General features: G+C 44.9%; 1 protein-coding gene and 1 non-coding gene across 2 annotated transcripts in view; both read left to right on the top strand.

Annotated features, from left to right (window-relative positions):
• LOC126176525 (uncharacterized) overlaps positions 1-18,271 on the top strand; it is a 188,570-nt gene that overhangs the window by 63,181 nt on the left and 107,118 nt on the right. The gene's annotated exons all lie outside the window — the stretch shown is intronic.
• On the top strand, positions 12,759-12,832 carry Trnaw-cca (transfer RNA tryptophan (anticodon CCA)). The gene has a single exon. It is a non-coding gene; the product is annotated as a tRNA-Trp (tRNA).

Here is an 18,271-nt window from a genome sequence, read left to right as displayed (position 1 = left end):
GCAGCCAGATAACTCCAACATTCGTCTAGCGGACATCAAACAAATCAAGGTCAAATTGCTTAGTATTAAGAGACTGCAGATGGAAAGTCTGAAATTAAAATCTAAAGCTAAAACCGCGTCAGAGGATGAAACTACTGCGTTGCACCACCTGCTGCGACACGTTCGGAACAGGAGACGAACCTTGATTGACGAACTTGAATCTGACAATCGCGTGACTCTCACGTCTCAGAAAGACACTGTGTATCGATATTACGAAAATCTGTATTCTTCAAGTCCGATATGTGAAGAGTCTTACGACGAATTTCCCACAGGCATCGGACGGGGACAATGACGACCTTCTCGTTTAGTTCACTAACAAAGAAATCCACAGAACCGTTTGCTAGTCTCCTCTGAAGAAATCGCCAGGACCGGACGGTTTGCCTGTCGAATTTTATATTCGATATATTGGCCCCTGATAGGAGATAAATTTACCCAAATGGCGGACGAGGTTCTTCTGGGGAAACAAATACCTGTTGCTTTTAAAGAGAGCAGTATAGTATTAATTCCAAAAAATGCGGCAAAAAGAAACTTCCGTCCTGTTTCCCTATTAAATTCCGATTATAAAATAATTGCAAGAATTTTAAACAACAGATACTCTCAGTTGGCCACGAAAATAAGAAGCCCCTATCAGTCATGCGTGCCACGCAGAAGTATTTTTAAAAGTATAGCAGAATACAGAGACATAATTGCCATCACCGCTGTAACCAACATAAAATGTGCACTGCTCTTCGTTGACTTCCAAAAAGCATTTGATCGAGTGAATCACAGTTTCCTTAGTGCAACGCTGAGAAAAATGGGTTTTGACGAACGAGTCGTCCATGTGATTAGGAACATTGCAACAGGCATCAGCACCTGTGTATCAGTCAACTGCCAAAGAATGAAATAGCTTCAGATAAGACGCGGCGTACCTCAGGGTAGCCCCCTCTCAATGCTCGTATTCGTCCTCTTTTGAACCTTTCCTCTGCCGTGTGCATACCAGTCTAACTGGCCTCACATTATCTGGCCACTGAACAGTAATCAACGCTTATGCAGATGATGTCTGAATCGTCCTGAGAAATCCCTAAGACATTTCCAAATTGGATCTGTTAATAAGAAACTACTGTAGGGTCTCCGGAGCAAGCAAGCATCAACGGCAATAAAAGCAAATATCTCAACGGGTTTCCACCACAGAATAATAGCCTGGGCCACGCCGATTACCCTTTGTGAAACTCTTGGAACAACCTTGACGAGTTTTCCGATGAAAATGGCAGTCATCAATTGGCGGAATACATCGCACCGAATTCTTGTTGCGATGTAGAGTTTCTCTTGGGGTGCCATCAACCAAGTGCAGAGAGTAATTTTAATTAAGGATTACCCTCTCTCCATAAGTTACTACGCAGCCCAAATCTTCCGGCTACAGAAAATGACAGCAAAAAAGTTGTCAATCATTGCCAGCTATCTGTGTAGAGGGGAAATATTCAGATTGGACGCAAAAACAGCGACTCTCGATCCCAAAAATTGAGGTCTAGGATTGGTCGACATCAAAAGTAAAGCCTCTGCACTTTTTATCAAAAGGACAGCACCTATCCTCAGAGAAAATACTAACTGCATTACCACCAAATTATTCGAATTAGTCAAACCTGCAAGTCTACAAGTCTACAAGCACCAGTCTATGTACAAAAAATAAATCGCCGGCTCCAGCACAGTCTACATCTGCATCTACATCTACATCCATACTCCGCAAGCCACCTGACGGTGTGTGGCGGAGGGTACCCTGAGTACCTCTATCGGTTCTCCCTTCTATTCCAGTCTCGTATTGTTCGTGGAAAGAAGGATTGTCGGTATGCTTCTGTGTGGGGTCTAATCTCTCTGATTTTATCCTCATGGTCTCTTCACGAGATGTACGTAGGAGGGAGCAATATACTGCTTGACTCTTCGGTGAAGGTATGTTCTCGAAACTTTAACAAAAGCCCGTACCGAGCTACTCAGCGTCTCTCCTGCAGAGTCTTCCACTGGAGTTTATCTATCATCTCCGTAACGCTTTCGCGATTACTAAATGATCCTGCAACGAAACGCGCTGCTCTCCGTTGGATCTTCTCTGTCTCTTCTATCAACCCTATCTAGTACGGATCCCACACTGCTGAGCAGTATTCAAGCAGTGGGCTAACAAGCGTACTGTAACCTACTTACTTTGTTTTCGGATTGCATTTCCTTAGGATTCTTCCAATGAATCTCAGTCTGGCATCTGCTTTACCGACGATGAACTTTATATGATCATTCCATTTTAAATCACTCCTAATGCGTACTCCCAGATAATTTATGGAATTAACTGCTTCCAGTTGCTGACCTATTTTGTAGCTAAATGATAAGGGATGTATCTTTCTATGTATTCGCAGCACATTACACTTGTCTACATTGAGATTCAATTGCCATTCCCTGCACCATGCGTCAATTCGCTGCAGATCCTCCTGCATATCAGTACAATTTTCCATTGTTACAACCTCTCGATACACCACAGCATCATCTGCAAAAAGCCTCAGTGAACTTCCGATGTCATCCACCAGGTCATTTATGTATATTGTGAATAGCAACGGTTCTACGACACTCCCCTGCGGCACACCTGAAATCACTCTTACTTCGGAAGACTTCTCTCCATTGAGAATGACATGCTGCGTCCTGTTATCTAGGAACTCCTCAATCCAATCACACAATTGGTCTGATAGTCCATATGCTCTTACTTTGTTCATTAAACAACTGTGGGGAACTGTATCGAACGCCTTGCGGAAGTCAAGAAACACGGCATCTACCTGTGAACCTGTGTGTATGGACCTCTGAGTCTCTTGGACGAATAGCGCGAGCTGGGTTTCACATGACCGTCTTTTTCGAAACCCATGCTGATTCCTACATAGTAGATTTCTAGTCTCCACAAAAGTCATTATACTCAAACATAATACGTGTTCCAAAATTCTACAACTGATCGACGTTAGAGATATTGGTCTATAGTTCTGCACATCTGTTCCACGTCCCTTCTTGAAAACGGCGATGACCTGTGCCCTTTTCCAATCCTTTGGAACGCTACGCTCTTCTAGAGACCTACGGTACACCGCTGTAAGAAGGGGGGGGGGGGCCAAGTTCCTTCGCGTACTCTGTGTAAAATCGAACTGGTATGCCATCGGGTCCAGCGGCCTTTCCTCTTGAGCGATTTTAATTGTTTCTCTATCCCTCTGTCGTCTGTTTCGATATCTACCATTTTGTCATCTGTGCGACAATCTAGAGAAGGAACTACAGTGCAGTCTTCCTCTGAGAAACAGCTTTGGAAAAAGACATTTAGTATTTCGGCCTTTAGTCTGTCATCCTCTGTTTCAGTACCATTTTGGTCACAGAGTGTCTGGACATTTTGTTTTGATCCACCTACCGCTTTGACATAAGACCAAAATTTCTTAGGATTTTCTGCCAAGTCAGTACACAGAACTTTACTCTCAAATTCCTTTAACACCTCTCGCATAGCCCTCCTCAAACAAAAATTACGCGAAGCGAAATTTAGTATGTCTGCAAGGCTTTGGCTATGTTTATGTTTGCTGTGAAGTTCCCTTTGCTTCCGCAGCAGTTTTCTAACTCGGTTGTTGTACCACGGTGGCTCATTTCCATCTCTTACGATCTTGCTTGGCACATACTCATCTAACGGATACTGTACGATGGTTTTGAACTTTGTCCACTGATCCTCAACACCATCTGTACTTGAGACAAAACTATTTTGTTGAGCCGTCAGGTACTCTGTAATCTGTTTGTCACTTTTGCTAAACAGAAAAACCTTCCTACCTTTTTTAATATTTCTATTTACGGCTGAAATCATCGATGCCATAACCGCTTTATGATCGCTGATTCCCTTTTCTGCGTTAACTGTTTCAAATAGTTCGGGTCTGTTTGTCACCAGAAGGTCTAATATGTTATCGCCACGGGTCGGTTCTCTGTTTAACTGCTCGAGGTAGTTTTCAGATAAAGCACTTTAAAAAATTTCACTGGATTCTTTGTCCCTGCCACCCGTTATGAACGTTTGAGTCTCCCTGTCTATATCCGGCAAATTAAAATCTCCACCCAGAACTATAACATGGTGGGGAAATCTACTCGAAATATTTTCCAAATTATCCTTCAGGTGCTCAGCCACAACAGCTGCTGAGCCAGGAAGCCCATAGAGACATCCAATTACGATGTCTGAGCCTGCTTTAACCGTGACCTTCACCCAAATCATTTCACATTTCAGATCTCCGTCAATTTCCTTCGAAACTATTGCACTTCTTATCGCTATGAAAACGCCTTCCCCTTCACTGTCCAGCCTGTCTCTGCGGTATACATTCCAATCTGAGTTTAGGATTTCATTACTGTTTACGTCTGGTTTGAACTAACTTTCTGTTCCTAGTACTATATGGGCGTTGTGACCGTTTATTAATGAGCAGCAGCTCTGGGACCTTTCAATAGACGCTCCTGCAGTTTACTAATAGCACATTAATATTGTTATTCCCTGTTGCATTTTGCATACTCCTACCTTGCCGCGTCTCAGGAGGCGTCATGTCGGGCCTAGGGAGGGAGTTCTCTAACCTAAAAAACCCACATGTGCACTCCGCACGTACTCCGCTACCCTTGTAGCCGCTTCCGGCGTGTAGCGCACGCCTGACCTTTTCAGGGGGACCCTACATTTCTCCACCCGATAGCGGAGGTCGAGAAATTTGCACCCCCAGATCTCAGCAGAATCGTCTGAGCCTCTGGTTTAAGCCTTCCACTCGGCTCCAAACCAGAGGACCGCGATCGGTTCTGGGAACGATACTACAAATAGTTAGCTCTGATTCCACCCCGCGAGCGAGGCTTTCCGCCTTCAATTCCGCCAACCGCCTGTACGAACTGAGGATGACCTCTGAACCCAGACGGCAGGAGTCATTGGTGCCGACATGAGCAACAGTTTGCAGTCGGGTGCACCCAGTGCTCTCTACCGCCGCTGGTAGGGCCTCCTCCACATCTCGGATGAGACCCCCCGGCAAGCAGACAGGGTGAACACTGGCCTTCTTCCCCGACCTGTCCGGTATTTCCCTAAGGGGCTCCATCACCCGCCTATCGTTGGAGCTCCCAATAACTGATAAACCCCTCCCCCGGTGTGCCTGCTCGGACCTTGCTGAAGGAGCTATCACATGTCCACTCACAGGCAGAGCGGACGATGCCACATGGCCAGCCTCCACATTTACCTTCCGCCTCGTGCGCCGCGAACGCCGCTGAACCCGCAACTCCCCTTGAGGAGAGGGTGGCCCAACCGCGCCCGGTACCCGCGAAGATGTCTCGACAGCAGGGACAGTGGGTGAAGCATGTAACACCTGGGGTGCACCTTGCGACGCACCAGACTCCCCACTGCCGCTACACTCCGAGGCAGCAGCCTGAAGACGGCTGACCGCGGCCATCAACACGTTCAGCTGTTCGCGAACAGTGGCCAGCTCCTCCTGCGTCACACATCCCATCCATCGTAAGGAATCTATTTACTGAAGAGAGTTAATCAACTTTTAACTAGACTGCTAATTCACTAAAGGCGGCTGATTATTGACTGTGATTGCAAGCCACTTCCTGCAGAAAACAATGAAAATAACACTACCTGTCCCTGGACTGTATTGAAAACAAACACTAGCACTACTGGCACTATGGTTGACTAAAGGGACTCTCTGTGATTGTATTCAAAACAAACACGAAATCTATGGAACACTTAATAGCACTCGACAATTAAAGCTTCCTAAAAACAAAAACACACGGAAGAATAAGTGACAAATAAGAAAAATACAGTTAATATTTAAATTAAGGTAGCTCGCTGCACAGCAGACGTGAAGCAGACGGCGGTCAGGACATACTTCGTGGAACTGAGCTATCTCAGCAATGATATAACCAACTCGCGACGGATAACGACCCGAGAGATTATATGTCACAGAAAGTGAACGGAGGGGAAAAGAAATCAGTAAGAAAATATCCGCATTTCGATTGGGACGCCATATGGAAAAATATCAGTATCAGTGGTCTACCATCGGACGTCAAATCCGCGTGGTACAAAACGGTGAATCGGATCGTCAGCACCAACGAAAGATTAAATGCAATCGGCATTTGTGAAACAAATCCTTGTTTCAAATGCACCCAAATCGACACATTACTACACAGATTTACGTGCAGTGAAAATATAAGAAATTGTCACTGGATCAGAGAACAGTTGGCTTTTATTATGCTATCTTCCACAGCAAATTTTCCCACAGTAACATTTCTCAGGCTAGAGACTCGATACTTTCCAAAAAAACAAAAATCCAACTCAGTACATTGGTTAATGGGGGCAATATGTAAATTACATCGTTAATAATCTAGAAACTAACAGTACCACTGATTTTCATTTGAACATGAAGTGTGCATTTTACGGAAGTGTGAAATATACAGACCACAGAAGAACTATGGCATTATGCTCAAAATCTTGTTTCAAGCGACCAACGTAAGTCTTTTTTTTTTTACTACAAAAAAAGAGGTGGAAAAAGCCTCATTGTCATTCTTTAATTTAATATAAACTTACGTTATGTTTAAGGAGAAAGTTCTCTTGCTTTACAAAACGAATAAGATAACCACAAGAACAAAAGAAGACGAAGAAATACATGGCTGATGAATTCTTCCTACAGTGAATTTAATTTTATGCTTCATAGGGAGTTTTATTTTGTTCACCGAATAAGGAATGACAGAATATGCAATCAATACTCATCTCCAGGAGCGATTCTGTGACAGGCACGGGGCGCTATCGTGGCCAAGTTTCGAGTACATTGACCCCTGCCCACTTTGTCCCCGCCTGCCCCATGCTGATCAGCTCAGTCTGGTAATACCAAGTATACAAATGTACAAGAGTGTTTGTTTCACTATAAATCAATTTTTATGTTTCAAACAAAGTTTCTTTTGCCTTCAAGAAAAAAAAAACCATTTAAAACATAAACCAAAAAAAAGTAGCGCGTCTGACTCCAGATCAGAAGGTTGCGTGTTCAAATCACATCGAGGTCACAATGAAATTTTCGTTTACGAAAGCCATAGGCGAGTATGCCAATTTAATCAGATACCAAACGATTACAGAGAACGGACGAACAGAACCTGCTTGAAAAAGGCTACTAGTGCAATTTTCGCATTCTGACATTAAGGTGAAGGCGCCGACTCGCACTTTCTCCAGGCGCGAAGTGTCTAGTATTATTGATATTTGTATCGTTTAACGCTAATATATAACTGAGAGATAATGATTACGCGATATTTTGCTCGATTAGACGTCTTTAGCGAGGCTGAGTATAGCCGCCGGCCGTTGTGGCCGAGCGGTTCAAGGCGTTTCAGTCTGGAACCGCGCGACCGCTACTGTCGCAGGTTCGAATCCTGCCTCGGGCATGGATGTGTGTGTGTGATGTCCTTAGGTTAGTTAGGTTTAAGTAGTTCTAAGTTCTAGGGGACTGATGACCTCAGATGTTAAGTCCCATAGTGCTCAGAGCCATTTGAACGATTTGAGGCTGAGTGTAATATTTTTCCTTAAGTTATCGGAATAGAAAGATTGTGAAAGGGGGTACAGCTCAGTCGCAGTTGCGAGCCACCCGCCAAGCGGGACGTTCCTCCAGTGTAAGCAACGGCTGTGTCGCTGCGTCAGAGGTTAGTAGAGCTGCTTGCTGCCTTGTGCTTTATTCCTTTCTTCTCGGAATATGTAAAATGAGTTTACCGAATTATCAGAGAAAGGACACTATAAAGTTTTCTGTTGACCTTAATCATGTGAGGCCTTAAGCTATAGAAATCAAAATGTGGCTAACAGAAAAAGTGGGTATACATGGAGATGATATTGAGGGTATTTATTTTGTCGTTTGTTTCGAATGCTGCTTTTATTAAGATGAAATCATTTTATTTATGCACTGATATTGTGGAAAAATGTGGAGATGTGGTAATGTTCAATCATTCTGATGGTACGATCAATGCTGTTATTGTCTCTCCTGCCGGCTTTGGTATTCGGATGGTTAGAATATTTGAGGTACCTTTTGAGATACCAGCTGAAGAGATCAATTTCGTTCTTGAAGGATATGGCAGAGATATCTCAGATTTTGCTGAAAAGTGGTCTGAGCCGTTTATGTTCCCTGTTCTTAACGGAGTTCGGCAGGTCAAGATAGAACTTCAAAAGCATATCCCGTCTTTCATAAATGTATGTGGATACCACGCACTTGTGATATATGATGGCCAACCTAGAACTTGGCTTTGTGCAATGCGCCTTATCATATTCGTGCTGAGTGTACTCGTAGCCGCGTGCCACAGATTCCCGTCGGCGAGGCTGTCCTATGCAGATGCAGCGGTCTTCCTCAATTTCTCTGCACAGGGCCCGGAAGCATAGAAAACTGGCCTGCATTTGGACAAGTCGCCTTGCATCCCATAATCAAAGCTCTAGTACAACAGCTATCTCTGACAATACAGCTCCTCCTTTCGCGGCATTGGAATGTGCTGAATCGCCGACCACCGTACTTGAGGCTGGACAGCTCTTACTTGAACAGGGTTCTGCGACGAGTAACTCTCATACGGGATCCTCGAGCGACAGTACCGACAGTTCGGTAACGGTGCCATCTCCGTCTCCAAGTGAAAAGGTGGTCGGAGCAGGATTACCTGATCAGGCTAAAACGTCCGTAGAAACAGAGGAGAGGGACCACGGAAAGCCAATAACTGGACAAGAACGGAACCAAAGCCAAGGACTACATATACCTTGTGTGCTAACTGCCGACCCATCTACGCGGGGTGAAATGATCCTTGCAGATGACGGCTTACCCGTGAACGATGCCACGGTTACACCACCGACGTCGCCTTTGAGGTCGCCGACGCAGTCACCCTCGCAGTCCCCGAAGAAATCTAAAAAGAACAAGAAAAGACGGCTCGCACACCAAGCGGCGGAGAGTTTGGCTCCGGCAGTGCAGGACAGTTTGCGAAAAATAGTCGGAAGTGACCGAGATAAAAACGAAATTGCGATGGAACAAGACCAGGACACGGCGACGTGATAACACGCCTGGCAGACGATGACAGCGCACGAGGCGCAGCCAGCAACGTTCCAAACAAACCAAACCTGGAAACAGCTGGCGGAACTCAGCACGGACATGCCAACCCAGACAGTCGCTCTGACTGGGCAGACGACGTCAGGGAATAGACGGACCAGGAAATGCAAGAACTCTACGATGCGGACACTGAACGTACGGACGACACTGTTCACGGATACTTGAGTACTTGACCAGTAACGATTGGAGTCGAATTGTTTCCACCTGTTTCACTCCCTCAAATTCCTAAACGACACTGGAACAAACATATAATGTAATTACGCTTAATATAAACAGAATACAGAATGAAACTAAGGTGTATGCTTTAAAAGAATTTTTATGTGTTAGATACGGATGTTGCTCTGCTACAGGAAGTTACTATTAAGAACTTGCATGTTCCCGGTTTTCAGGCTATTTTAAATATAGCCGAAGAAAATGCGTGTAGTACAGCAGTCTTAGTGAAAGATGGGATGGAGGCCGAAGATGTTGCTTATTTAGAATCTGGACGAGGCATTTGTTGCAGGATTTTTAATACTACAATCAATCAATGTATATGTTCCGTCTGGTAGCAATCTCTGGTAACAATCACTTTTTAAAAGTGATATTGTGTATTTGCTTAAGGTCAATCCCGAAAAGGTTTTAATTGGTGGAGTCTGGAATTGTGTCCTGCACAGAAAGGATCAGTTCCCAAATTTCAACTTCTCCATGGATCTTGATGGACTCGTTACCAATATGGGATGGAAAGATGATTGGGAAATACGGTATCCGTCTTTTGTGACATACACACATTTTACTGCTACGTCGCAAAGCAGGATCGACAGAATTTATGTTACTACAAATTTAACTAACAAAAGTAGTGCCATTGAAACGCTACCTGCAGCTTTTTCCGATCATATAGCAGTGAAATGTAGCTAAGCAGAAAACTTAGTGGGGCCGTATGCTTGGAAACCTAATGTGAATATGCTCCGCGACACTGACCTTACTGCACAGATTTCCTCTTCTTGGCAGGCTTCGCTTCCATTATGCCACAAATATAGGACCAGTATCGGATGGTGGACATTCCGCGCCAAACGAAAACGCAGATCGACATTGATAGCTTACAGAAGAGAAAGAGCAAGGTGGCAGATAGCTAAGGTCGAATTTGGTTACACTCGTTTGCATGAGCTCGATGACCGGCCTATGTCCCAAAATACGATACTTGAAATAAAGAAGTTCAAGGCTAAATTCTCAACCTTAAGCGCATGCAGCTAGAGGGGTTGAAAATTAAGTCACACGAACAGACAATTCTGGAGGAGGAGAACACTTCACTCTTCCATTTAATCGAACACGAGAAGAATAGAAGGACCTTTGTCCAGAGTCTTAGAACTGCCGACAAAGGTATACTAACGGAACAAAAAGCTATTTTAACTGAGGCTCATAGTTTTTATGAATTTTTATACAGTGAACAATTTGAACAGTGCTTTTTCAGGAAGATGCTTCAAAAGAGTGGCCTACACGACATGTTTACTGAAGACCAAACTAGGAGTCTTATAACAGGCATAATGTGTGACGATGTGTTCGATGTAATTAAAAGTGCGCCCACCAGGAAGTCGCCAGGCCCCGATGGACTGCCCATTGAGTTTTATCAAACGTTTTGGCACATTATAGGCGTTACATTTACGGAGGCAGTTAACGATGTGCTAAATGGAGCGACATTTCCCGCAGAATTTAAAGAATGTGAGACAGTATTGCTTCCTAAAGAAAGAAATACAGCAATAAAGGAATTACCCAAAATGCGACCCATATGCCTCATGACCTCAGATTATAAAATTATTTCCAGGGCGATGAAGGAACGTCTGGGACCAGTCCTGCAGCATATAATCGGCGATCGTCAGTCGTGTCTTCTGGCCGCAATCGACACAATAACTCACCGTTTTATTTGTCAGGGTTTTCAAGATACATGGAATATGCTGAAGACCCAGGTTGCATTCCTCAAGAGAAGTGACGTAAGGGAAATTGCTGGGAATGTTAATTCCTTTAAGGTAGACTTTTACTCTCCGATCCAAAAACAAAATGCAATACTACGGTTACTAGGAACTTCTGTCGATTATGTTATACACAAGAAGAGTACGGACTGTGTACAGGAATGTACGGACTATGTACAGGGAGAGTTTTACAAAATATCTTTGAGACCAGACCATAGCAAAAACTGTGGTCATATGTTACACCTTCTGTTCCAGAAGAAAGGTATAGGATGACTAGTGAACACTAATTGACTGGTTGAGCATTGGCTGCGTGCTAAAGTAGGGGACTGCTGTTGAGGGTGAAGTACGGTGGGGACTTTGTGGGCCCCGCGGCCGCTACGGTAGCCGTGTAGTCCCAGCAGAACCCTGAGACAGCAATGCAGGGGCCACAAAAACACACGACGATACAGGAAACAAAGAAATTAAACATGCCGACAAGTGACACTTACTTCCATTGAAACTCAATGTGTAACTCATTGCACGTATTAAGATAAATTTGAATGTTAAAAAAAATACCTGAAACAGAAACTAACAAATATAGACGTCTAGTCCGTCAATTTATGTACGAGTGACACTTCGTGAAATTGCAGTGTTGATACCTAAAAGTAAAATTTTGGTTCCTACGAAATGGTTTTCATTTTTTACTTTTGTTTGAATTCATGGGAAATGTTATTGTTTTTCTCAGCAGTAATCATGGGCACTAAATGATGCCCGACAAGAGGTACTATTTTTTTTCCTTTTATGATTGTAAATGCTAATATTTACTTCAACAAATAAAATTAAATATGAAACAAAATTAAATGTATATATAAAGAAAGCACACACAATCTCATGCCACTTAAACAAAGAAAATGAATAATTTTTATTTTCTCGTGGAAGAAACACTGAAGTAAATGGGGGAAAATCTTTAAGACATCTAGAATATATAGGAATGATTAAAAAAAACCACACAAAACCAAATTTAGATTTCAGTTATTATGCTTTGCAGCAAAGGAAAAACCACTCGCAAATTTAATTTTCACAGGAAGATTTTCCTATTCCGTCAACTGCTCCCATTTCTGAAGAAAAAATGTGGTTAACAAAAAAATCAAAAAGGTGTGTAAGGCGCCCGACTTGAAATCAGATTCCCTCTGGGAGCGTAGGTCCGACTCCTGCCGACTGTACGAAAAAAATAAAGAAAAGCAGTCGTAGAACATTCGACTGCAGATCGAGAGGCCCCGGTTCAATCCCAGGTGCCCCTTTCATTTTTCAACAAATCGAAAAAAAATGACGATTGTCGATATGAGTTGCAAATACATGTTTGTGATACTCTCCGCACTCCATACCGAAGGCTTTGGAGCAACATTTCAATGGGGGGATCGCAGCCCAAGAGTCTTGCAGGTCATCATCCTCCCACTATGAGATCGAACTGTACGAAATCCACTTGCTTGGGGGAAGAATCTTGTACGCTGAATTTGATAGAATATGGTGATAGGCAAAAGTTTTCATGTACTGCTGCACGGAGGAACAAAAATTGTAGGAGCTGGGATTTGAACCCCGGACTTCCTTCAAGCGAAGCAGGCGCACTACCACTGAGTTACACCCCCGCCAGTGCAAGTACATCTGGGACGAGTCTCTCTTGGATCCTTCATGATAATACCTAAGCAGCGTCGACTCCGTGGCGCAACGGTAGCGCGTCTGACTCCAGATCAGAAGGTTGCGGGCTCAAATCACGTCGGGGTAACAGTGAAATTTTCGTTTATGAGAGCCATAGGCGAGTTTGTCAATTTAATCATATGCCAAGCGATTACAGAGAACGGACGGTACCTGCTTGGAAAAGGCTACTAGTCCAATTTCTCCGGGCGGGAAACGTCTAGTATTTTTCGTTTAACACTAATATCTAACTGAGAGATAATGATTACGCAAAATTTTGCTGGATTAGACGTCTTTAGCAAGGCGGAGTATAATATTTTTCTTTAAGTTATAGGAGTAGAAAGATTGTGAAAGGGGGTATAGCTCAGTCGGCGGCTGCGCTGGAGGTCGGACGTGCCGTGCTGTGTGCTGCGCTGCGTTAGCACCACGTGGTAAGTCTCTGCTCTTGCTGCAACGCGTCGCTGTCTGTAGTGTTTGTGTAGAAATGGAAACGAATTAACAGATGTCCCAACCGCAACGAAAAGATACACTGAAATTAACGTTTGATCGCAACTTTAGCCGACCGAAATCATTTGATGTTGAACAGTGGTTAGAGGTTGATGTTATAATAGGACTTTATGGTATTAGCAGCATCCATTTTTCGATTATGAGCAGTGTTGTTTACGTCAAACTTGTCAGTCGAGAGTTGTGTGAAAGGATATTTCAATCTTGTGGTGGCGTCATGAAATTTAAACATTCTGACGGCAATGTTGGGGAGGTTATCGTTTCACATGCTGATCTACTTCCCCATGAACCATGGACCTTGCCGTTGGTGGGGAGGCTTGCGTGCGTCAGGGATACATATGGCCGTACCGTAGGTGCAACCGCAACGGAGGGGTGTCTGTTGAGAGGCCAGACAAACGTGTGGTTCCTGAAGAGGGGCAGCAGCCTTTTCAGTAGTTGCAGGGGCAACAGTCTGGATGATTGACTGACCTGGCCTTGCAACATTAACCTACCGACCAGGTAGGTTAGAAAATTTAAAAAGGGGAATGCATAGGTTAAAGTTAGATATAGTGGGAATTAGTGAAGTTCGGTGGCAGGAGGAAGAAGACTTTTGGTCAGGTGAATACAGGGTTATAAATACAAAATCAAATAGGGGTAATGCAGGAGCAGGTTTAATAATGAATAAAAAAAATAGGATTGCGGGTAAGCTACTACAAACAGCATAGTGAACGCATTATTGTGGCCAAGATAGACACGAAGCCCACGCCTCCTACAGTAGTAGTTTATATGCAGATGAAGAAATTGAAATGTATGATGAGATAAAAGAAATTATTCAGGTTGTGAAGGGAGACGAAAATTTAATAGTCATGGGTGATTGGAATTCGACAGTAGGAAAGGGAGAGAAGGAAACGTAGTAGGTGAATATGGATTGGGGGTAAGAAATGACAAAGGAAGCCGCCTGGTAGAGTTTTGCACAGAGCATAACTTAATCATAGCTAACACTTGGTTCATGTATCATGAAAGAAGTTTGTATACATGGAAGAAGCCTGGGGACACTGACAGATTTCAGATAGATTATATAATGTGGTAAGACAGAGATTTAGGAACCAGGTTTTAAATTTTAAGACATTTCCAGGGGCAGATGCGGACTCTGACCACAATCTATTGGTTATGAACTGCAGATTAAAACTGAAGAAACTGCAAAAAGGTGGGAATTCAAGGAGATGGGACCTGGATAAACTGAAAGAGCCAGAGGTTGTAGAGAGTTTCAGGGAGAGCATTGGGGAATGATTGACAAGAATGGGGAAAAGAAATACAGTAGAAGAAGAATGGGTAGCTCTGAGGGATGAAGTAGTGAAGGCAGCAGAGGATCAAGTAGGTAAAAAGACGAGGGCTAGTAGAACTCCTTGGTAACAGAAGAAATATGAACTTAATTGACGAAAGGAGAAAATATAAAAATGCAGTAAATGAAGCAGGCAAAAAGGAATACAAACGTCTCAAAAATGAGATCGACAGGAAGTGCAAAATGGCTAAGCAGGGATGGCTAGAGGACAAATGTAAGGATGTAGAGGCTTATCTCACTAGGGTAAGATAGATACTGCGTACAGGAAAATTAAAGAAACCTTTGGAGAGAGGAGAACCACTTGTATGAATATCAAGAGCTCAGATGGAAACCCAGTTCTAAGCAAAGAAGGGAAAGCAGAAAGGTGGAAGGAGTATATAGAGGGTCTATACAAGGGCGATGTACTTGAGGACAATATTATGGAAATGGAGGAGGATGTATATGAAGATGAAATTGGAGATACGATACTGCGTGAAGAATATGACAGAACACTGAAAGACCTGAGTCGAAACAAGGCCCCGGGAGTAGACAACATTCTATTAGAACTAATGACGGCCTTGGGAGAGCCAGTACTGACAAAACTCTACCTTCTGTTGAGCAAGATGTATGAGACAGGCGAAATACCCTCAGACTTCAAGAAGAATATAATAATTCCAATCCTAAAGAAAGCAGGTGTTGACAGATGTGAAAATTACCGAACTATCAGTTTAATAAGTCACAGCTGCAAAATACTAACGCGAATTCCTTAGAGACGAATGGTTTTTTTTTTTTTTTTTTTTTTTTTTTGTGGTTTTAGGGCGCACAACTTCAATGGTCATTAGCGCCCTGACTACTCTAAAACTGCACCGCGAGGCACAAGTGGACAACAACTAAAAGAGAAAACACGCTAAAAGAGACTGACAGGCATAGGATTAAAAAACAACATCAAATGTCCTTAGCGAGGTTTGTCAAAGTGATAAAACAAAGAACACGAGCAGCTGCTCGTGGGTCATCCGCTAAAACGGCATCGAAAGTATTAGGCAGGTTAAGATCGAGGCGCAGTTGGTTAAGATCGGGACAGGACAGTAAAATGTGTCTAACCGTCAGCAAGTGCCCACATGGGCAGAACGGCGCCGGCGCAGCCGTCAGCAGATGGCGATGGCTGAACCGGCAGTGTCCAATCCTTAACCTTGCTAAAACGACCTCCTCCCGCCGAGAAGGGCGTGAGGAGGACGTCGAAGCCACGGGAAGAGGTTTTAAGGCCCGAAGCTTGTTGTCGGTAAGTGCAGCCCAATCGGCATGCCACAGCGACACAACGCGCCGACAAATGACCCTGCTAAAATCGGACGAAGGGACACAACAAGAAGCTGTCCGAGGCTGGAGGACCGCAGCCTTGGCCGCGGCATCTGCAGCTTCGTTCCCAGGGATACCGACATGGCCAGGAACCCACATAAAGCTAACCGGCGGACCGACGTCCACCAGCCGCTGAAGAGAGCGTTGGATCCGGTGTACGAAAGGGTGAACCGGGTACGGATCACTGAGGCTCTGGATGGCGCTCAGGGAATCTGAGCAGATGACATAAGCAGAATGTCGGTGGCGGCAGATGTAAAGAACAGCCTGGTAGAGGGCAAAGAGCTCAGCTGTGAAGACCGAACAATGATCATGGAGCCGGTATTGGAAACTTTGTGCCCCGACTATAAAGGAGCACCCGACCCCGTCATTGGTCTTAGACCATCTGTATAAATGAAAGTCATGTTGATGAACTTCGAACGAAGTTCCAAAAAACGGGAGTGGTAGACCGAACTGGGGGTGACCTCTTTTGGGAGCGAGCTGAGGTCAAGGTGAACGCGGACCTGAGCCTGGAGCCAAGGTGGCGTGTGGCTCTCGCCCACTCGAAAGGTTGCAGGGAGTGAAAAATTAAGGTGTTGAAGGAGGCGACGAAAGCGAACTCCAGGGGGTAGCAGGGCAGAGACATACAACCTATATTGACGGTCAAGAGAGTCGTCAAAAAAGGAACGATAAGACGGATGGTCGGGCATTGACAGTAGCCGACAGGCATACCGACAAAGCAGTATATCGCGCCGGTAAGTGAGTGGCAATTCGCCAGCGTCAGCATGAAGACTCTCTACGGGACTGGTATAAAATGCTCCGATCGCAAGTCGTAAACCCCGATGTTGTATGGAGTTGAGGCGGCGTAAGATGGATGGCCGTGCAGAGGAGTATACGAAGCTCCCATAATCCAGCTTGGAGCGGACGATCGACCGATATAGACGAAGTAGGACGGTTCGATCCGCACCCCACGACATACCACTGAGAACACGGAGGACATTTAAAGAACGGGTACAACGGGCGGCCAAATATGACACATGTGGAGACCAGCTAAGTTTCCTGTCAAAGGTAAGACCTAAAAATTTGGTTGTCTCCACGATTGGGAGAGCAACGGGACCGAGTCGTAACGACGGTGGGAGAAACTCTTTGTAGCACCAGAAGTTAATACAGACCGTCTTCTCGGCAGAAAAACGGAAGCCATTGGCGACACTCCAGGAGTAAAGACGGTCAAGAGAACGCTGAAGACAGCGCTCCAGGACACGTGTACACTGCGCGCTGCAATAGATGGTAAAATCGTCCACGAAAAGGGAGCCTGATACATCAGCTGGGAGGCAATCCATTATTGGATTGATCGCGATGGCGAACAGAGCGACGCTCAAAACTGAGCCCTGTGGCACCCCATTCTCCTGGCGAAAGGTGTCGGACAGGACAGAACCCACACGTACCCTGAACTGTCGATCCATTAAAAAGGAACGAATAAAAAGAGGGAGGCGACCGCGAAGGCCCCATGTATGCAAGGTGCGGAGAATGCCCGCCCTCCAACAGGTGTCGTAAGCCTTCTCCAAATCAAAGAACACAGCCGCGGTCGGGCGCTTCCGCAAGAAGTTATTCATAATGAAGGTCGACAAGGTAACCAGATGGTCAACAGCAGAGCGGCGCCTACGAAATCCACATTGGACATTGGTAAGTAGGCGTCGAGACTCAAGCAGCCAAACCAATCGAGAGTTAACCATTCGCTCCATCACTTTACAGACACAGCTGGTAAGTGAGATAGGTCGATAACTGGAAGGCAAGTGCTTGTCCTTCCCCGGCTTAGGAATCGGGACAACAATAGACTCGCGCCAGCATGCGGGAACATGTCCCTCAATCCAGATGCGATTGTATGTACGAAGAAGAAAACCTTTACCCGCAGGAGAAAGGTTCTTCAGCATCTGAACATGAATAGAATCAGGCCCTGGAGCGGAGGACTGTGATCGGCGAAGTGCGGTTTCGAGTTCCCGCATGGTGAATGGGGCATTATAACTTTCACAATTCGAGGAGCAAAAGTCAGGTGGCCTAGCCTCCTCTGCCTGTTTGCGGGGGAGGAAGGCAGGGTGGTAATGAGCGGAGCTCGAAACCTCGGCGAAAAAGCGGCCGAAGGCATTGGAGACAGCCTCAGGGGCCACAAGGACTTCATTCGCGACCTTCAAGCCAGAAACTGGGGAGTGGACCTTAGTGCCTGATAGCCGGCGCAGGCTACCCCAGACAACAGAAGAAGGGGTAAAACTGTTGAAGGTGCTTGTGAAAGCAGCCCAGCTGGCTTTCTTGCTTTCATTAATAATACGACGACACTGAGCACGTAATCGTTTATAATTAATACAATTCGCCACTGTAGGGTGGCTTTTAAAGGTGCGTAAAGC

This window comes from Schistocerca cancellata, chromosome 3 (genome assembly GCF_023864275.1).
Source record: "Schistocerca cancellata isolate TAMUIC-IGC-003103 chromosome 3, iqSchCanc2.1, whole genome shotgun sequence".
Taxonomy (NCBI): domain Eukaryota; kingdom Metazoa; phylum Arthropoda; class Insecta; order Orthoptera; family Acrididae; genus Schistocerca; species Schistocerca cancellata.
This window is presented reverse-complemented; position numbering and strand designations above follow the sequence as displayed.